Raw genomic sequence first — 19,584 nt, 5'->3', positions numbered from 1 at the left:
GATCCTTAAATTGTATAGATTAGTAATGGGATGGTAAGTAGGTACATATTCCGATTTCAAAGATAGACACAGTGGGATGGGAGGGGGTAGTTTGGATTCAAATAACATGGGCCCTCAAATATCATTGGGAAGCAAACAATGACCTTGCAGGACCTACCTCATCATCTCATGGGGAAAAATAATCAAATTAAGGGAATATTTTTTCTCCCCCAAGCTTGAAAGTCAAGGCTGAGTTTATATAATGTTTGTGTAGTACATAGCACAATGGGGACCCATAGGCATTACTGTAATAAACACGATTCCTAATAATATAGCATCCTAATGTTGTTTGCAAGTTGAAATGTTGTGCTTCCTTCAAATTTTAGCTTCTTCTATTGCGATGTAATTAGAGTTGGTTGGAATCTTCCAAAATTTTTGAATTTTTCCATCAACATTTTTAATCAACTAACTTTTTTTCCCCCACCAAAATAGAAACATTTCACCATTTTTCACTCACATTTTGCAATCAACTATGGGGCCACTTGATTTCTCCAAAATTTCAAGGAAATTTCAAACAAAAACATTGGGAATCTTTTACAAATTTCCTCTCCTGTGCCAGCTCTCAGTGTAATGAAATACATTTCCCACCCAGTTCATCCAGAGGCTAAGCCTTCCAAAACCCTTTCTGGGTTTTATGAGATCTTGTTATCAGCGCAGCCTCAGATATTGAAGTGACATGAACCTAGTGCCTCATGTTTGTAGATAATATAAGCCAAGCTGCACTTGGAAGGTACCTTATTAAGCCAGTAGAGGTTCTGAAAATCCCTTTTATTTTTTTTAAATAAATGACCTCTCCATCTCTTCCCACACCAACCACATTTCTTGATGTTTTAGAAGCAACTGGGCAACTTTCAATTTACTTGAATGAGCTTAAGATCAGGCCTTCAAAATATAAAAGAACCTGAATAAAAAATTGAAGATTTGTGCCCTTAGTTATATAGGTGCAATGCTCACTTAACTCACTGTCAATGTGGTACCCTGATAAGTGGGTATAGAATTTGACATTAAATCACTAGCTCCTCCTTTCAGATCAGGTACAACATAGCACCCATAGCACAAACTTTCATCAGGCTGAACCAGAAATAAGCCTTGCCCATGCACTGGGAGGGACCGCCTCAAGAGGTCAGAAGATAGTGCCCATCTTTTAAAAAGGGAAGAAGGAGAATCCAGGGAACTACAGACCGGTAATCCCTGGAAAAATCATGGAGCAGGTCCTCAAGGAATCCATTTTGAAGCACTTGGAGGAGAGGAAGGTGATCAGGAACAGTCAACATGGATTCACCAAGGGCAAGTCATGCCTGACCAACCTGATTGCCTTCTATGAGGAGATAACTGGCTCTGTGGATGAGGGGAAAGCAGTGGACATGTTGTTCCTTGATTTTAGCAAAGCTTTTGATATGGTCTCCCACAGTATTCTTGCCAGTAAGTTAAAAAAGTATGGACTGGATGAATGGACGATAAGGTGGATAGAAAGCTGGTGAGATCATCAGGCTCAACGGGTGGTGATCAATGGCTCCATATCTAGCTGGCAGCTGGTATCAAGCAGAGTGCCCCAGGGATCGGTCCTGGGGCCGATTTGGTTCAACATCGGCATTAATGATCTGGATGATGGGATGGACTGAACCCTCAGCAAGTGCATGGATGACACCAAGCTGGGGGGAGAGGTAGATACGCTGGAGGGTAGGGATAGGGTACAGAGTGACCTAGACAAATTGGAGGATTGGGCCAAAAGAAATCTGATGAGGTTCAACAAGGATAAGTGCAGAGTCCTGCACTTAGGACAAAAGAATCCCATGCACCGCTACAGGCTGGGGACTGACTGGCTAAGCAGCAGTTCTGCAAAAAAGGACCTGGGGATTATAGTGGACGAGAAGCTGGATATGGGTCAACAGTGTGTCCTTGTGGCCAAGAAGGCTAAGGGCATATTGGGCTGCATTAGTAGGAGCATTGCCAGCAGATCGAGGAAAGTGATTATTCCCTTCTATTCGGCACTGGTGAGGCCACATCTGGAGTACTGCGTCCGGTTTGGGACCCCCCACTACAGAAAGGATGCGGACAAATTGGAGAGAGTCCAGCGAAGGGCAACGAAAATGATTAGGGGGCTGGGTCACATGACTTACGAGGCGAGGCTGAGGGAACTGGGCTTGTTTAGTCTGCAGAAGAGAAGAGTGAGGGGGGATTTGATAGCAGCCTTCAACTACCCAAAGAGGGGTTCCAAAGAGGATGGAGCTTGGCTGTTCTCAGTGGTGGCAGATGACAGAACAAGGAGTAATGGTCTCAAGTTGCAGTGGGGGAGGTCTAGGTTGGATATTAGGAAACACTATTTCACTAGGAGGGTGGTGAAGCACTGGAATGGGTTCCCTCGGGAGGTGGTGGAATCTCCTTCCTTAGAGGTTTTTAAGGCCCGGCTTGACAAAGCCCTGGCTGGGATGATTTAGTTGGGGATTGGTCCTGCTTTGAGCAGGGGGTTGGACTAGATGACCTCCTGAGGTCCCTTCCAACCCTAATAGTCTATGATTCTATGAAGAGGGTTCAGTATCTGAAGGCCCCTTCAATCATTCACTCTTCTGCTTGGATTGCTGAGCGGGAATGATGGAGGGCGCAATTATTAGCAGCTGCAGGGATGCTTTGTGTGACGCTTACACCCCTTAGTTAGGATATGGACTGAAAACCAGTCACTCATTTGCCATAGGCTGCTGAACCACCCGTAGATGGTAGCAACTTTTTGATCTGGGCTGGGTTCAAACCAGCCCTGTAGAGGTGAAATGTAGGGACTCCTATAAGCCGACTATAAAAATATACAAATAGATTTTGTAGGCTTTCCAGTGGTGTTTATCTCGGTAGTAGTTGAGCACCTCACAGATGCGAAATAATTTAGCCTCCCAACAAGCCTATGAGGTATGGAAGGACTGTTACTCCCTTTTTTACAGAAGAGGCACCATACCCCAAGAGACTGCGTGACTTGCCACAGGTCACAAAAAAGCCTGTGGCAGATCTAGAAAGCCTGTGCCAGATCTCCTGAATCCCAAATCACTACCTTAATATTCCTCTGCTATTCTATTCACCCTACTTATTAGGGAGAAAACTTCAGGGAACCCAGGGCTGTTGCGTGGAAACTTGTACAGCTCCCTACCCCATTGCCCATCCTCTCAGCCATCCAAACCCCCTTCCCAAATTTCTATACTGAACACTCGCCATCCAGGACATAGATGCTGAAAGTCAATATTCTACACAGCGCCTCTTGCTTTCAAAACAACATCGCAGAAGTTCTGTAATTATCAGACAAGATTAATTGAAGCCCGACAGTACAGCACATCAAATAAAGGAACAGGGACGCCATTTATCTGGTAAAGTTCTGAACGTGAAAAACATCTAATCACTCATGCCCTTTAATGAAAGCTTCATTGTTCAACTCTATCGAGAGGCGCATTTTATGTGGCAGAGGCAGCACAATTTTGTAGTTAATTTTGTAAGCTCACTCAAGATTTTAACTGTGATTATATTTCTACTCGGCTAGAAATTACAAGTGACTATGATACCGTGGGGGATTTTGTGTGTTGTTTTTTAAGGGGGAAAAAAAAAATTGTTCCTAAGGAGGAGCAATTGGAAACTAATACAATTAAATTATTTACTTTGCCTGCTGAGGACATTTGACTGCCACTGTGCTACATCAGGTATGTAATGAAAGGCAAATGACAGCGAATCTTAATGCAGTAGAGAGCTTGGGGAACTGTAGTTTTATGTCAGTGATAGCCTGCTAGAGAAAAGCTGCATTGTATCTAGGATTAGCAGAACTGCAGGATTTCATTAACGACTGACTAGCTTTTTAGCAAAACAAAGATAGTTAAGGAGTAAATGAACATGACTAGAATGTGTTCTGCTAATTGGAAATGTATATTATCTTCACTTTGTGAGGGAGGAGGTGCCGGGGGTTCCACATTGTCATTTGGAGAATGTCAACTTGTACAAGAGTTTTCCCAGATTGGGATGTTGAACTACCAGGCAGCAACAGTCAGACAGGCCTCTGTTTAAAATTGGACCAATTAAAAACAACCATATATTTATCCATATGTGGCTTGATGGGGCCCATGAATATCAGAGGGAGTCTTTGCATTGACTTCAGTGGGCTTTGGCTCAGGCCCATGCTGCTCAAGTCCAGTAAACTCCCACTGAATTCAGTGCAACTTTGCCCAAGTAACGATCCACTTGGTCAAATCCTGCAGCCCCTTAGTCAGGACAGTAGTGAGGACGGCAAGAAAACTGTTCCAAAATCATTAATGGGTCTGATCCTTATTTACACCAAAGCCCCTTTACATCACTCAGGGAGAGTAATTTACACCAACTCTGTATGTGGCCAAAGTGGTTTAAAATAGCTGGGTGAAAATGAGAATTAATTTAGTGACTTGAGGCTTTTCTTTTTTTTTTTTTAAATGCATGCCCTTGACCACCAGGCAAAGCAAAAGAGACACGCACTAAGGCAGTTTTGAAACATTCCAGTACTTTTCTGATCATTTTGCAAAGTTGAAATATGACTGCAGCCTTTTTTGCATACGGAGGGAAAGAATCCATTTAAATGAAAAATTAGCAGCCTTAACAGGTCAAGCACATAGTTACATTAACGTTGTGTAGAACAATAAATCAACTTCGATCTCCAATTGAAAAAATGCTAATTTAGCTCAGCGATTCACTGATTGTACTTCCCGTGTGCCCTGGCGATAGAAATCTTTTATTTAATGCGAGACAGTGATTTGACGGCCCTCCTAATGGCGCTTGCAGACTATCAGCATTTCAGTGGAATTCTGATCATGGTTTTAATATTCCATGCAGCTTTGCCCCCTCTGATTTCACGCTGAAACATTAACAAGAGCTGACACTGGAGATTAGAAGCAGACAGCTGGAATGCCAGGTCTTTGTTGCAGCATGGACATGAGCCAACATCGTTCAAGCGCAGCCAAGAGGGACCTGGGAAAGTCGTCTTAAGAAGAAGGGGAGGTAGGGAGGGGGGGACAAGGTAGTTTTTACTGAAGGGCATATACAAGAAGATAATTGCAGAGTTCTTTCATCTTTTAAATCCAAATTCTAATCAATATTGGTTTATTAAGGGGAAAGAGGGTTATTAAAAAGGTACATTTTTCATTGGAGAAACAAATCTTCATTGGAACTCTGCAAGCATAAAAGTTTTGCATATAAAAAAAACTTCATGACCATAACCACTACTAACTTTGTCTACCTAACAATTGTGATTACTTGAGGTGCTTCCATCTGTAAATGCAGTGCTGGTCTCCTTAAAAAAAAAATCCACTTAGTTCCAGGTGAATAAATTGAGAAATAAAATTGGATTTATGTGCTGTGCCGTTTGTGTCAACTGTAAACTCCCAGGCAAAAAGGAAGTACTATAACATAACATTCTTGTGCCTAATAAATTGTTTCCTGTGAACAGAAAGCTAATAAAGTTACATAATTTTATCCTACTCCTTTCTCTGCACAACGTTCTAAGCGTTGGGAGATTCTAGGCATGCTCTGTAGCAAAGCTGTGGAGCCTTTTCTTGTAAATAGAACTCTGGAAGTGTTAACTTTTGTAACTATTAAAAGGACCAAGTAGTCCTTATTCAGGCAGATTCTCCTTGAAGTCAGTTGGAGTTCTAACTGAGCAATATGGGCCTGATCCAAAGCGAACTGAAGGCAATAGAAAGTCCCCTACTGACTTCCTTGGACTTTGGAGCAGGCATTATTAACTCAAGGGTTTGGACCTATCTTTGGAAATCATCAGGGGGAAACAGGGTGGTCTAGAGAATGGGGACACCTCAAAAGACTTGGGTAAGTACCTTCCCAGTCTTGCCACCGACCTTGGGCAAGTTACTTCATGTCTCTGTGCCACTGTTTCCCCTCCCACACCTCGTCATCTATTTAGACTGTAAGCTCTTCAAAGGAGGAGGTCTCTCTCCATCTGTTTGTACAGCACCCAGCACAATGGGGCCCTGATCTGTTGGGGTCTCTAGGCATAAATAATGAAGATAATAATGATTCCCCCAAGGGAATTTAAACTGAGGCAAGATCCCTACTGTGCTCGGTACCGTACACGCACACATAGTAAGACATGGTGGTCCTTCACCTGTGGAGATTACTGTCTAAAATGAACTAGACAGGTTGTGGGAGGGGGTAAATCTTATAAGCAAGCTCCAATCCTGCAATAAGCTCCATGCCAGAGGACATGCGCATCCAAGCACAGCCGTGTGGATTTCCATGGGATTGTGTAAAGGGGCAGTGTTTCAGCAGCCAGGAGATCCTTACAGGATGGGGTGTGAAAATGATTAATGTGGCAACTGGCACATGGATTATATGATTCCATGGTTTTTATTTTATTAAATAGTCCCCATCTTCCCCTCCAGCTAGCCGGTGCTATTTCCTCCTCTCTTAATTTTTAGCTAGACTAATAGTAATAAATAGAGAACAAATATTTGTACTAATAATTGAAAGGTGACCTATGAACTCAAAAGTATTATTAACGAGTGGTTGAATGCAAAGTACTGTTTTCATTACATTGCATTTATGTTTTTATTCTTCCAAAGGTATGAAAGCACTTCCAATGATTTGAGGCTAAAATCTGCTCTTTTACACCACTGTAAATCTGGAGTAACTCCGCTGAAATCTTTTGTTACTGCAAATTTTCAGAGGGCTGAATTTGACTGTTAATTAACCCTCACATCATCTCCTGTGCGGTAGGTAATCCAAGTGTAATTAGGTCTGTTTAAACAGATGGGTAAACTAAGGCACAGAAAGGTAGTGGCTTACTGAAAGTCACAATGGAAGCAGAGCCAAGAACAGAACCCAAGAATTCTGGTTCTCAATTCCCTGTTCCAAACAGACCACAGCCCTCCCTTAGTTTTCATTTTGTGGCATGAAAACCAAAACAAATCACAATCCCCTTCAGACAACTCCCTCTGCTAACATAGAGCTGCCAGCATTCAGGCTATTAGTACTCTTGGGTTTCGCTTTGTGGACCTGTTCTCTCTGCTATAGGACACTGATCCAAAGCCCACTGAAATCAATGAGAGCTCTTCCATTGGCTTCAGGGGGCTTTAGATTAGGCCCCAAGAGTCCTGTCTGCGGCCAGGTCTGCAACAGAAACTTCTGCTTGCATAGTTACATCAGTTAGGGGTTTGATTTTTGGTGACCTCTCTGTACTGGCTAATGCCCTAATGTAGATGTAGTTATAGGGCATAAGAGTGCTTTTACTGGTATAGACTATTTTGCTCAGGGAACTAGTACAAAATATACCTGCAAAAGCCTTTTTTTTGGTCAGGATTAGCTGGGTCCACACTAGGAGAGTTTGCCTGTATAACTTTACCAGTAAAGCTATACTGGTAAACCAGTGCAAGCCAGTCCTGGTTCTCTCCTCCAAGACCTTTTCTTGCCTTTGATATAGGAACTGGAAGAGAGAGGTCTTTTCTACATCCGTACAGTTCTCACTGCAGTACTTAAAGGCACTGCTTAGAGATCTCTGGAGGGTAGGTGCTATATAAATGCAAAGCATGTTAAATTAAGTACCTCTTACTCTATCTGAAACTGCTTCCTTTCCTTTAATTACCTGGTTGTTGTCTAGACTGAAGTTCATTACACTAGTTCTATGGCTCAGCATCATTTACTTTACATCTCGGTCAATCTGTGAGCCAACTGGTAGACTCCAAAGTGGTTGAGGAACATGTTCGTGCAGCCATACACGTGCTCAGAAGGGGAAATAAGAGCTGAAATAGGTAATGAACAGAAATGCAATAGCTGTCAATAAATCTGCTAATACTATTGACCTTTCCCACATTTGCATCATTATCCAAAGTTCACTAGAGATCTTCCAAGCGTGTTATCATTATCCCTCATTAGAAGTCACTCTAGAAACATTAGCCAAGCATTTCAGGAGCTTGTTAATTGCTTTAACAAAGCAATGTCAATACCAAGCTGTGGTTCCTGTCATGAGTTATGAGTTAGGGCCTTTAAGGCTAAATTTTCTTGGGCTTAATATGCAATGTTTGAGGGCACAAGAAAAAGTTACCCCTCCTCCCCCATAGGAGAATCCCACTTTTGGGTTCAGATCCTCTGTTGGTATAAATAGTTTTAGCTCCATTAAAGTCAGTGGAGGTACACCAACTGAGGATCTAGTTTTGTGTTTGTAGGATAATGGCCTATGTGAATTTGTGCATAGTCTTGAACCTGAGCTGTTAAGTTTAGATACGGAACTGAACTTTCCCCAACTCTGCAGGGAGCAGAAAGGGAAGATTGTAATGCAACCCATCGCTAGTACAACTATACACTGACTTTGGGCCAGATCCTCAGCCAGGGCAAACTGGTATAATTCAGTTTTATTTCAATAGAGCTACATTGATCGACAGCAGCTAAGGATCTGGTCGTTTAGGTCAATGCTTAATGTATCCAAAATGGCTTACCCATCCTTAATCAGCACTTCCTCTATATTTTTGGGCAGTACCCCAAGGATGATAACTAGTAAGTCCCATTAATTCTGACATGGGTTAGCAGCCTGAGTTCTTGGATGCGAAACTGTTGCTTATCAGAAATTTTCTTCATCCCTTGATTTCTTACACACCATTATTTTAGTACCAGCTCATAAAATTTAGATCTTTATGACTTAGTAGTTGGAGAAGGGAGATAGCAGGTTAGGTCCATTGGTTTCTAATCCTGCTTCTACCGCTGGCTTGGTATGTGCCCTTCGGCAAGAAACTTTCCCCATTAGTAAAACAAAGATAATACCACCTTCCTGAAGTTGCAGATGAAAGTTGCTATGTAACTGAATGTTATATTTTTCCCTGGAAGCATTCCTGTCATCTGACATCACCTCATCTGTCACATGATCTCACCTCCAATTGTACTAAGTCAAACAAAAGTTCAATTTCTACTGTTCCTTTCTTTGTGGTTGTTTAAACCACATTAGTGTTTCTTTTCTTTCCAGATTGAAAGGTGGGGGGGGGGAGCGGGAAGTACGTGGGACCACCACACACACACACACACACACAAATCACACAGTCTGCTTCCAACATACCTTATATTTATGATCTTGGAGATGCACAGCTTCCCCAACAATAACATATTTCTATCTACTCTGTGCCATTTTTGTTCTCTGAGGTATTACATTTATGATTCAGTGATCATATTGGCCTGTGAATTTCATCAGTCAGAATTTTTCCTTTTGCCCACTGATATGTATATGTTAAGGAAAATAAAGACACTTCTGGGAATGGTGGTCTAGTGGGAATGAATCAGTGTTTCAAGTCCTGTTGCATAATTCTAGTGACTTAGGTACCTTCAGAAAGGATATTGAATATCTCGAGCTTGGTGGATCTAACCGCATGTTGGTTGGCCACTGACTCTTTGCAAGGGTTCATACAATTGGAGATGAGCAAGCTCTTAAGTGAACAACCAAAGAGGTGAACTTTAGGGCTGGATTTCTTTTGATGGCTCAGCAGTTTCCTGCTGTGCAGGGTCATTATCCAATTGATTGAGGAGTCTAGCGTCTTACTTACAGTGTATATCATCATGGTATCTAAGCACAAACAGTTGCTACAAGGCAGGGTAATTTCAATGCTGTTGAGTCCCATTTTGTTTGGTCCTTCCTGTCCAAGTCTGTTGGACAAACTTAAAGGCAAACTCCTGAAGCAGTCACTCAGGGCTAGATCCCACTCCACCTGAAATTAATTGCAAGCTGCCCTTTGACTTTAGTGGAACCAGCTACATACCAGACCTTTGTTTTTACTGGCCAACATTTTCAAGTATGACTAGCAATTTTGGGGTGCCCAACATGAAACACCCTAAAAGAGCCCGGTTTTCATAACATGGGTGCTCAGCACTTTCTGAAAATGAGGACCTTGTCCAAGCCCTTTGACTTTAGTGGGCTTCAGAATAGGCCTCAGGTGTCTCAAGTTGGGTACTCAAACTTGGTTACTGAGTCACTTTTTAAAATACCTTCTCCACTCAACCCTTCCACTGGCAAATTCTCATTAGGCCAAATCCTGAGAGGTTGTGAGCACTAGAAGCGCCCCATTAATATGGTTTAGATCCACCTTGTCTCCCTTGCAGACGTGTTCCAATTGCTGATCATAATCTTTTTGTAGGAAAAGTCTGTTTACTGATGGTTATATCTGATCTATTATTCTTAAATTTAGGATCACCTCAACTCCACTTAAAGATGAAATTACTTCCCGGTGGTGACTGGCATGAGGAGAGGACTGGTAATGAGAGAGGAAATATGAAGCCTGTTGGTAGGTGGCTGGAATTCAGCCTAGACTTGTATTGACTCGAAGGCATTACCATCATGGTAGTTCTCTGTGAAATGAGATCAGCAGGTCTCAGCCCAATTTCTGGTGAACAAGTGTCCATGTCACAAGTTGTCATGTTTTTACACAGGCAAAGAGCAATCTGGATTGCTTTTATTTGAGATGAAAAGAAAGCCCAAATGTAAAGTCTCCATGAGAGAGCACAGTGTGTGTTTCAGAGTAGCAGCCGTGTTAGTCTGCATCCGCAAAAAGAAAAGGAGTACTTGTGGCATCTTAGAGACTATAAATAAATGAGTTAGTCTCTAAGGTGCCACAAGTACTCCTTTTCTTTTCACAGTGTGTGTGACTCACTCCTTAATAGCTGCAATTTTGAACCAACTCACAGAAAGTGTCTGGACAGGCTAGGGTTCTGCCTTTCCCTTAGAGGTGCAGCAGATAGGCCTTGCAGTTGCACAAGGACATCCATGCACAAATCCACCATCATCATTGAAACTACTTGGCAGGTTCACCCAGAGGTCATGGACTGACTAAACCATGGAAACTGAAGTGCCTTACTCCCAATAGGGGATTGCTAGAGGTACACTGATGGGACAGTGACAAAGGAAGTTTACGTTGCCACCAGCCATGCTGGCAGGCCTGTTGTATGGGCAAAGAGAGGACTTGGATCTCCAGAGGCTGTCAATCTGGCACCTTTCACTTGCATTAAGTGTAAGCATAAAAAATTTATAATGAATACAATTTCCTTCTTTATGATTCACCTCTATCTTCTTCAGTGTATGCACTTAATTCCCATTAACACTAGTGTGGTACTTCATCTAAGGACTTTGTCTTCCCCTTGCTGTACCATGATGACTACACACGTTAACCATTTCCATACCGTGTGCTGCTTACTTCTTCCTATGCAAAAGGAAGGATAAAGCAAATAAGAATTGATGCATTAGCTCTATTGTCTCTAAAGTTTCCTCATCAGCAATCGGTACTAATATGCATTCAGTATACCGACTCAGAATGATTTTAAACAGGGAAGAATAAAACCAAGCAATACATATTTAATGAAGTTCAATAGCTCCAAATTCACTTGTATTGATCACTGCAGAGAACACCTGACTGTTCAACTGTAACTTGAGTAAGATTGCATGAAGAAGCACAAACAAGTTTCTTTGTACTACAGACAACTCAGGGCCCAATCCACCTCTCTACCTTCAGTGAAACTGCCATAAATGCAACACCATCTCTGCTGAAACTGGAAACCAACACAAAGAGCCAAACCGTAAATCCAACTGCAAATGAGTGGGAATTTTGCTTCATTGACCATGGCTAAGTTCTAAGGGCCTCCTTAAGGCTAAAGGAAGTCAATGGAAGGCTTTCCAGTGACTTCAAACGGGCTGTAGATCAAGCTCTAAGGCCCCATTTTAGGAAAGTACCTTAGCATGATCCTACAATTAAGCACATGCTTAAGCCCCATTGACGTTAACAGGAGTTGAGCACGTGTGCAAGTGCTCCCTCGAACAACGATGCCAGCAATCATTTAGTAGAAGCACCCCCTACTTGCTGACAGGGTTGTGTTCTCCAGTCTGCTGAATTCACTTGGCGCCAGTTACACAATTGCCCTCTATCCTCTAGAGCAGGGGTGAGCAAACTACGGCCCGCAGGCCACATCTGGCCTACCAGCCATTTTAATCTGGCCCTCGAGCGCCTGCTGGGGAACGGGGTCTGGGGCTTGCCTCACTCCGGTGCTCCAGCCAGGGAGCAGTGTCGGGGGCCGTGCTGTGCGGCTCCCAGAAGCAGCGTCATGTCCCTCCTCTGGCTCCTATACATAGGGGAAGCCAGAGGGTGTCGCTCTGCACGCTGCCTCCACCCCAAGCACTGCCCCGGCAGCTCCCATTGGCTGGGAACCGTGGCCAATGGGAGCTGCAGGCACTGTGCCTGCGGACAGGGCAGCATGCAGCAGAGCTGTCTGGCCATGCCTCCGCGTAAGAGCCGGAGGGGCGACATGCTGCTACTTCCGGGAGCTGCTTGAGGTAAGCGCCACCCAGAGGCTGCACACCTGAGCCACCCCGCATGTTTAAAAATGCACAGCAAATGAACAAAAGATTTTAAAAGACAGGAAGTGAGGAACTATATCCAGTAAAAACTGCGTGGGGAACTTAGAGAAAGCAGGACAATTACACAGAAAAAAGAAAAGCAAAATTAATCTGTGAATGATTTTTGTGCTGTATAATGCCTTGAGTACCTGTATGGGTTGTGTGTATGTTAAAATCATACAGTACTTCCATCCAAATATCTCAAAGCACTGCACAAATGTTGGTATCATCATCCCTGCCTGACAGATGTGGAAACTGAGGCACAGAGCAATGAACTGGCTAGCCTAAAGCCTCCGAGTGAGTCAGGAGATTACAAATGGAACCCATGCGGCATGTGCCACTAGACAATGCTGCCAACCAAAGAAATTAGAAATGGGAAAACACCCCCTTTCCTCTCTTTAACATGCTCCAGCTCCCACACAAGCCCTCCCACTCTTCCTTTGGGTTTCCTTTCTCCAGAGAAACAGGTCTGTTGCTGTGCCCAGCTGCTCCATGGGAAAAAAAAAATGGGTGTATCATTAGGCCATTGAGCTACCTAACATTATTCAATGGAGCAGCATGGTGATGAGAAATGGCAGTTCGGAATGGAACCGGACCTGATTTTTCTATCAGCTCCACTGCGGTAGATCAGGAGTTGCTCCAGATTGAGTCCGTGGATTTATACTGGTGTGAGACCAGAATCGGGCCCAGCATCATTTAGCTGCTGCTGGGCAGATGGGGTATTGACACACTCAGGAAAACAGGTCCTCTTGCAATAACAAGGCAAGGCAACAGAAGTGCCCTATGCTCCATTAAAACTATATTGAGAAAAGCATTCAATTCCACACTGTAATTGTCTCTCACTAAGGCTTCTATTTTCCTTGGTGAAATTAACCATGAGAGGAGAATTGGGGGCAGTGGGTGTGAGAGAGAGACAGCGCCTGATTCCCCTCTCACTTACGCTTGTGCTACTTCATTGGCTTCGGCAGAGTGACTCCCCAATTACAGCGGTGTAAGCGAGGAAAGAACCAGGCCGTCAGGGAGCGGAATAGTTACAGCAGCCCACCCTGTTTAATAGCTGCACTGAGTCAGATTCATTAGAGGGATAAAAATGTCTAAAGCAGGAAAATAATGAAAAGTGCTAAAGACCGGGTCTCTATATTTATTACCAGAAGAATTACAGCCCTGATATTTATAGACAACAGAGGCATATATATAAACAGAATAATTTCCATTATGTACATACATATGTGACTTTACTACTCATTAAATATACTGGACTGACAGTCCTGGAGCCCTTGGATTATCCACAAGGTATCCCTCAGGCAGGGACACAAACACACATTGCCCCCCCCCCCCACACACACACAAAAGGATTCATTTACACTACTAAGGATTAGTGGAAGTACTATAATATGAAAGAGAACATGCCTCCATGATGTACAGTTTGTTGCATAATTGTACCCCAGAATCTACGTTTTCATTTAAAGTGTCCAGCCCTGATGGTTGTGAGGAGAACCCTAAAAAATCGAGCCATTTAAAGGAAGCTCTGTCATCTTCCTGAGTTTCCACAAAGCCTGAAACAATAGCTCTGGGAAATGTACTCTCTCCTCTAAAAAGAAAAGGAGTACTTGTGGCACCTTAGAGACTATGTCTCCTGGATTGTTAACCGGAAACCTCAATGTAACACATTGGGAACAAATATTTAACAATAAGCTAAGAAAAGTATCAAAGAAAAGTATAACACAATCCAACGGCTGGAAGTTGAAGCTCGACAAATTAAGATGGAAATATGGCATACGTTTTTAACAATTTACTAAGGGCTGTGGTAGATTCTCCATCACTGGCAATTTTTAAATCAAGATTGAATGTTTTTCTAAAGATCTGCTCTAGGAATTATTTTGGGGACAGTCAATGGTCTGTGTTATACAGGTGGTCAGACTAGACGATCACAAGTGTGCCGTGCCCCCAGAGGTGAAAGTGGGCCGGTACGGCGTACTGGTAAGAAGTGGCCATCGGTACCCGCCCATACACAGCCAATGTTAAACAATACCCAGCGGCCGGAGCCCCGGGCCCTTTAAATCACTGCCAGAGTCCCAGGCGGCGCAGGCTGGGCAGCGTGGAAGGGCCGGCTGGGGGAGGCTGACCCTCAGCCCCACTCGTTCTGCCTGAGGCCCCGCCCCTTCCAGGGGCCCAGAGCCAGGCCCCCATAACTGTAAGTCTTTTACGTTACTTTCACCCCTGCGTGTACCTCTCTAGTGACTGGTCTTCACAGACGATAATATCCCTACTATTGCGAGTTGCAAATGGAGTTACTCCCTTATCTCAAGGGATAGAGATGTGCTGAAGGCGCTGTGGCTCTGTCTGCATTGAGGATCAGGACAGAGGTTGTTGCTTAAAGCTATGTTAAATATCAGTATTGTTAATTATTTTGCTGCTGATCATTTTACCAGAAATATCAAGCGCAGGTACTGTTAGGGGTGCTTGAACTAGGGATGCTGGGGATGCGGCAGCACCCGCTGGCTTGAAGTGGTTTCCATCATATCCAGGATTTACAGTTTTGTTCAATGGCTCTCAGCACCTCCGCTATACAAATTGTTCCAACACTGCTGTGTACTGTTTTACAGCTCCTAAATGCCTCTCGTGTTTCAGCAGGCAAAAAGCCACAATTGTCCACTACCGAGTTAGCAAAACCTCCCACTTCCCCAATGACAACAGCTTCTACAGTGCAGTTGTGCTGTTGACAATCTGTGGCACATGGGAAACAAACAATAGGCACCTCATAAAACTTTTTAATAGAGTCCCTAATAATACCTAGCTCTTACGTAACACTTTTAACTTGTAGAGCTCAAAGCACTTTACAGAGTATGTCAGCATCATTATTCCCATTTTACAGACAGGGAAACTGAGGCACAGAGAGGTGAAGTGACTTGCCAAAGGTCAGCCAGCAGGCCAGTGGCAGAGCCAGAAACAGAACCTAAGTCTCAGTCCAGTGCTCATCCACTAGGCCACACTGCCTCCTTAGTCAAGTTCCTGGGAGTACAGCAAAACCTGCCTTCCATTGGCAAAATACAGCAAAACCTGCCATTCAGATCCATCTCTAATTTCAAAAGAAGAAATCCAGATCCAAATTTTCCCAAAATTGTGGGGTGCTTAGATTTGGGGTTCACGTCTGGGAGCACTCTATGCACAAGCCGGAGATGTGAAGTTCAGCTCTGAACTTCTCCAACGATTACAGCAAAGTTTAGATTGTGGTGATTTGGGGCCAGCTAATCATTTAAATGCTGGGCAGAAGAAAGGGTGGAAAAATAATAATAATCACCTGAACCCGACAAGTTACCACACAAGACGCTTTAAATAAATAGAGAGAAATTTCTTCCCTTCTATTGCAAGCAATGGAAACATAATTAATGGTTAAAATATTTTAAATCGGCTTAGTGCTGATTTACTACAGCGATGGATACTACAGACAGATAGAGAGCAAGTGACTGGGAGTCAGTATTCCTGGATGCTTTTCTATTCCTGACTCTGCTGCTGACTCATTGTTAATCCTTGGTTTAATCACTTAGAGATGGATTAAAAAAAACCCAACAACTGTGTATGCATAATTTGAAAGTGAAAAGCCATACGTTGCACACCTATTGGAAGAACTCAATACAGAAGAACCTTTATTTAACCTACCATGACTTTATATGTGCACCTAGCTAATCCCTGGCCAAAACTGCAACCATTAACAAAAAAATTTGCCATGACCTTTTTGTTCCCGGATCATGTCAGCCCACAGTATAAGGAACGAATTCTTTTATAAGTTTCATGTGTTGCCATGTCCTTATGGAACTGAAATCGTTACTAAACTATTAAATACTGGGGTGGGTGGGAGACAGAAAAAAAATCAAACCAGCATTTTTGTTCATCAATTCCGATTAAAAAATTAATTTCATGGTACAATGAACCCATACAGAGTTATATCTATTAAGGTCACCTACTTCTAGGACTTCAGCTTACCCTAGGTACTGATGACTGTAAAACTCTTTAGGAGATAAGAATCACAGTTTCAGACTTCTCAACTCTCACAGTTTTAACGTGAGACAATTTTCCTGCCTCCTAACGATCTTGATTTTTTTCCAGTGAGGAAAAAACAAACAAACAAACAAAATCTCTCTCAATTGTATGGAGTTTTTAAATATCTGGCTTGAATTGAGGCTTTCGTTGTCTGTAGAGGAGATACAAGTAGTTCTAAACTATTTGCTTAATTTGTCTCTCCCTCTACTATGTCTTGAGAGGTGCTGAAAATCTCCTGGAATTGTCCCCTACAGAGGAGACAATTGCTACCCTGTTGGCAAAACTGAAAACCTTTGAGGAAAGGTCTTCTGAATACATATTTTACAGCTAAATGTTTTTCTTGCTGTCTTTGGGCCCAGTCCTTATTCAGTTGCTACTCAGACAAAACTCCCATTCATGTCAATGAAACGACAGCCCTTCATTAACTCAGGAATTTTGAAAATTTGTGGTTCATGTATCCAGAAATTGGTAACACGGAATTGATCAAATAATAATAATAATAAAAAAAGATTTTCACCACTGGACCAAAGACGTGTGGCCACTTGGAAACAATTCAGAATAAACTGACTGTCTTAGTTAATCTATTTTTTCTTTCTTTCTTTTTTTTATCATCTCTGGCTCTTAAGTGCTTATCCCTGGGTCCTGTCAGATGCATTGCGTCAGAGGAACACAGCCATCTCAGTGGGTCATGAACTGAGAAGTGATCGTTGATGTAGCTGGCCTAAAACACACTGAGGGCCATAAAGATCAGAGGCTTGTATTAGTCTCAGTAGTGACCTGGGATCCAGCATCAGTGCAAGTGTAACCCACTGGAGAGTATGTGTCACAGGTTACTTTAGGACAGGTTTCAGAGTAGCAGCCGTGTTAGTCTGTCTTCGCAAAAAGAAAAGGAGCACTTGTGACACCTTCCCCACTGTATTTTCCACTGACTGCATCCGATGAAGGGAGCTGCAGCTCACGAAAGCTCATGCTCAAATAAATTGGTTAGTCTCTAAGGGGCCACAAGTCCTCCTTTTCTTTCTGAGGTTACTTTATGTCACTGGCAGTAGCCCTCAAGGGAAGTACCTCTTCTTTTTCCAGTGCTCACTTGGCTCTGCCCCCAGAAGAAAGACCATTGGTGTTCGTGGGAGTTTTGGCTGAATAGTGTGTTAACGGCCCCCCACTGTGCCAATCCACTGAGGATACAAGTCTGGGCTTGTCGAGACCAGCAGTGAGTATGTGGCAAGCTGGGTGCAAATCTACAGGGCACTCGCATGTAGTACGCTAACTGTCCATGTGGATCCTGCTGCCATGCACTAAAAGCTCCCTCGCGCTCACTGACCGGCTCCCATTTCAAAGCGGAGTGGATCACAGCGCACGAGGGAACTTTTAGTGCGCGGCACCAAAATGCACATGGATAGTTAGTGCACAACACCCTAGGGGGCTGTAGATTTCTACCCCGGCGTGCAGCATCCTGTTTGTTTAGACAAGCCCTTTGTTACAGCCCTGTCTAGAAAATTTGGCTTTTTAGCTCAAGCTGTAGCAGCTTGTATTTGTAAATCTGGAGGTCATTGGTTTAAGCCTTGTGGTGTGGCCCTCTGAAGATCACTTTACACAAGCACTGGTATGAGGTTTCTCAGTGGTTTGTTTGATGGAGGATGGCTGCTACATTCTGAACAGACTGGCGTTTCCAGGTTATCTCCACCTCAGCTACAGCAAGCTTGCAATCGTCTAGTCTGGAAGTAACAACAAAACACATGGATTGCTATGGCCAGGTCCCTCTGGAAGGAGCACAGTTTCTAGAGCTGGTTGGAAATTTTTTTTTCTTTTTTTTTTGCAGAACATTTCCCATGAGCCCTCCCCCCAAATGTTTAGCTTTCAAGAACTGTGTTCAGGAACAATTTTTTGGTTTCTGGTAAGAGTTTTCAATGTCCAATGTTTCATTTAAAAAAAAAAAAAGTTATATGCAACTTTGGCCAAGATGAAAATTTTCCACAACTTTTTTCATTGTGGTTGAATAGCCATTTTTCCTTATAAAAAGTTTTTTGGGAGGTGGCAGAAGGGAGAAATAATTCTCCAGCTCTAGAAGTTTCCTTATAAGACACAGGTGAAGGAACTCATGGCACAGCACCATTTCCGTTTGTGCATTCAAGATTAGTGAGGAGTTCAGTATAACTTCAAGACTTCATTTGGTATCAGTGAACCTTTTCCCTAGTCCCATTATTAACCACCAATAAAGACTTCATGGAGAAGAGTGAGTGATGAGAGACCCTTAAATATGTAGAGAATTTGGATCCAATTTAGATAGTTCAATGTTCTAGCCAAAACATAGCTGAACTAGCCAACCTTTTATTTCTGCTAAATTGGGTTTGAAATCTTGTGATTCCAAGTATTTCCTGTTCAGGACAAACAAGAAATAGAGCAAGAGGCGGCTTCCCTGTGGTACATTAAAATTTCTACTTCTTGTCCTGATGGCATTTAAAAGTGCAGAGGTGGTATAAAAACAAAAACCCAAGCCAACCGACTGTCAAGCCTTTCATGAGGTTTAGCATGCAGAGAGGAAGGGTCTTATCTTATTTGAACCTATTTGGTTTTCCCCACCCATAACTTAGATTTTGCAATAATTTCACTTACAATTTGCTGTTAATGAAAAAAAACTCCACAAAAGCCTGATTCTATGCCCATTCAACTCAATGGAAGGACTCCTATGGGCATCAGTGGGTTTTGGATCAGCCCCCACCCCCACAAAAAATATTTAAGCATTGAAATGTGTTTTATGTGTAAATAATCCCCTTGAAATCAGGGCGTCTGTAGAGGCAGAACAGAATCATTCAAGCAACAAATAGGCCGGGACATGGAATTAGCACCTCATTTCTTACAGAGAGTATTGTGGACCCTTTAATGGCTACACATATTCACAGCCTTAATTTTTATGTCTCAGCTGAGAGATCATGGCTGATATTTTCAGAAATGACAAGTCTTTGGGAATGCCTCAATTTCTGAGTCCCCAAACTGAGACACTGTAAAGAGGCCTGATGTTCAGAGAGTGGGTGCTCAACGCTTTCTTAAAATCAGGCCCCTTTTAAGGTGCCACAAGACATCTGAAAATTGAGAGACCCGAAGCCACATATGTTTTGAAAATCTTGGACCATATCTGCAGC

General features: G+C 43.0%; 1 protein-coding gene and 1 long non-coding RNA gene across 2 annotated transcripts in view; one reads left to right on the top strand and one right to left on the bottom strand.

The window, feature by feature from the left end:
* Positions 1–19,584, bottom strand: part of LOC311511335 (uncharacterized protein) — a 205,574-nt gene that overhangs the window by 179,237 nt on the left and 6,753 nt on the right. The gene's annotated exons all lie outside the window — the stretch shown is intronic.
* Positions 3,658–11,001, top strand: LOC311511430. The gene is made up of 3 exons (XR_014709282.1): positions 3,658–3,713; positions 6,609–6,758; positions 10,209–11,001. It is a non-coding gene; the product is annotated as an uncharacterized lncRNA (long non-coding RNA).

The sequence above is a fragment of the Lepidochelys olivacea genome (assembly GCF_965140295.1).
Source record: "Lepidochelys olivacea isolate rLepOli2 genome assembly, chromosome: 22".
NCBI classification, from domain to species: domain Eukaryota; kingdom Metazoa; phylum Chordata; order Testudines; family Cheloniidae; genus Lepidochelys; species Lepidochelys olivacea.
This window is presented reverse-complemented; position numbering and strand designations above follow the sequence as displayed.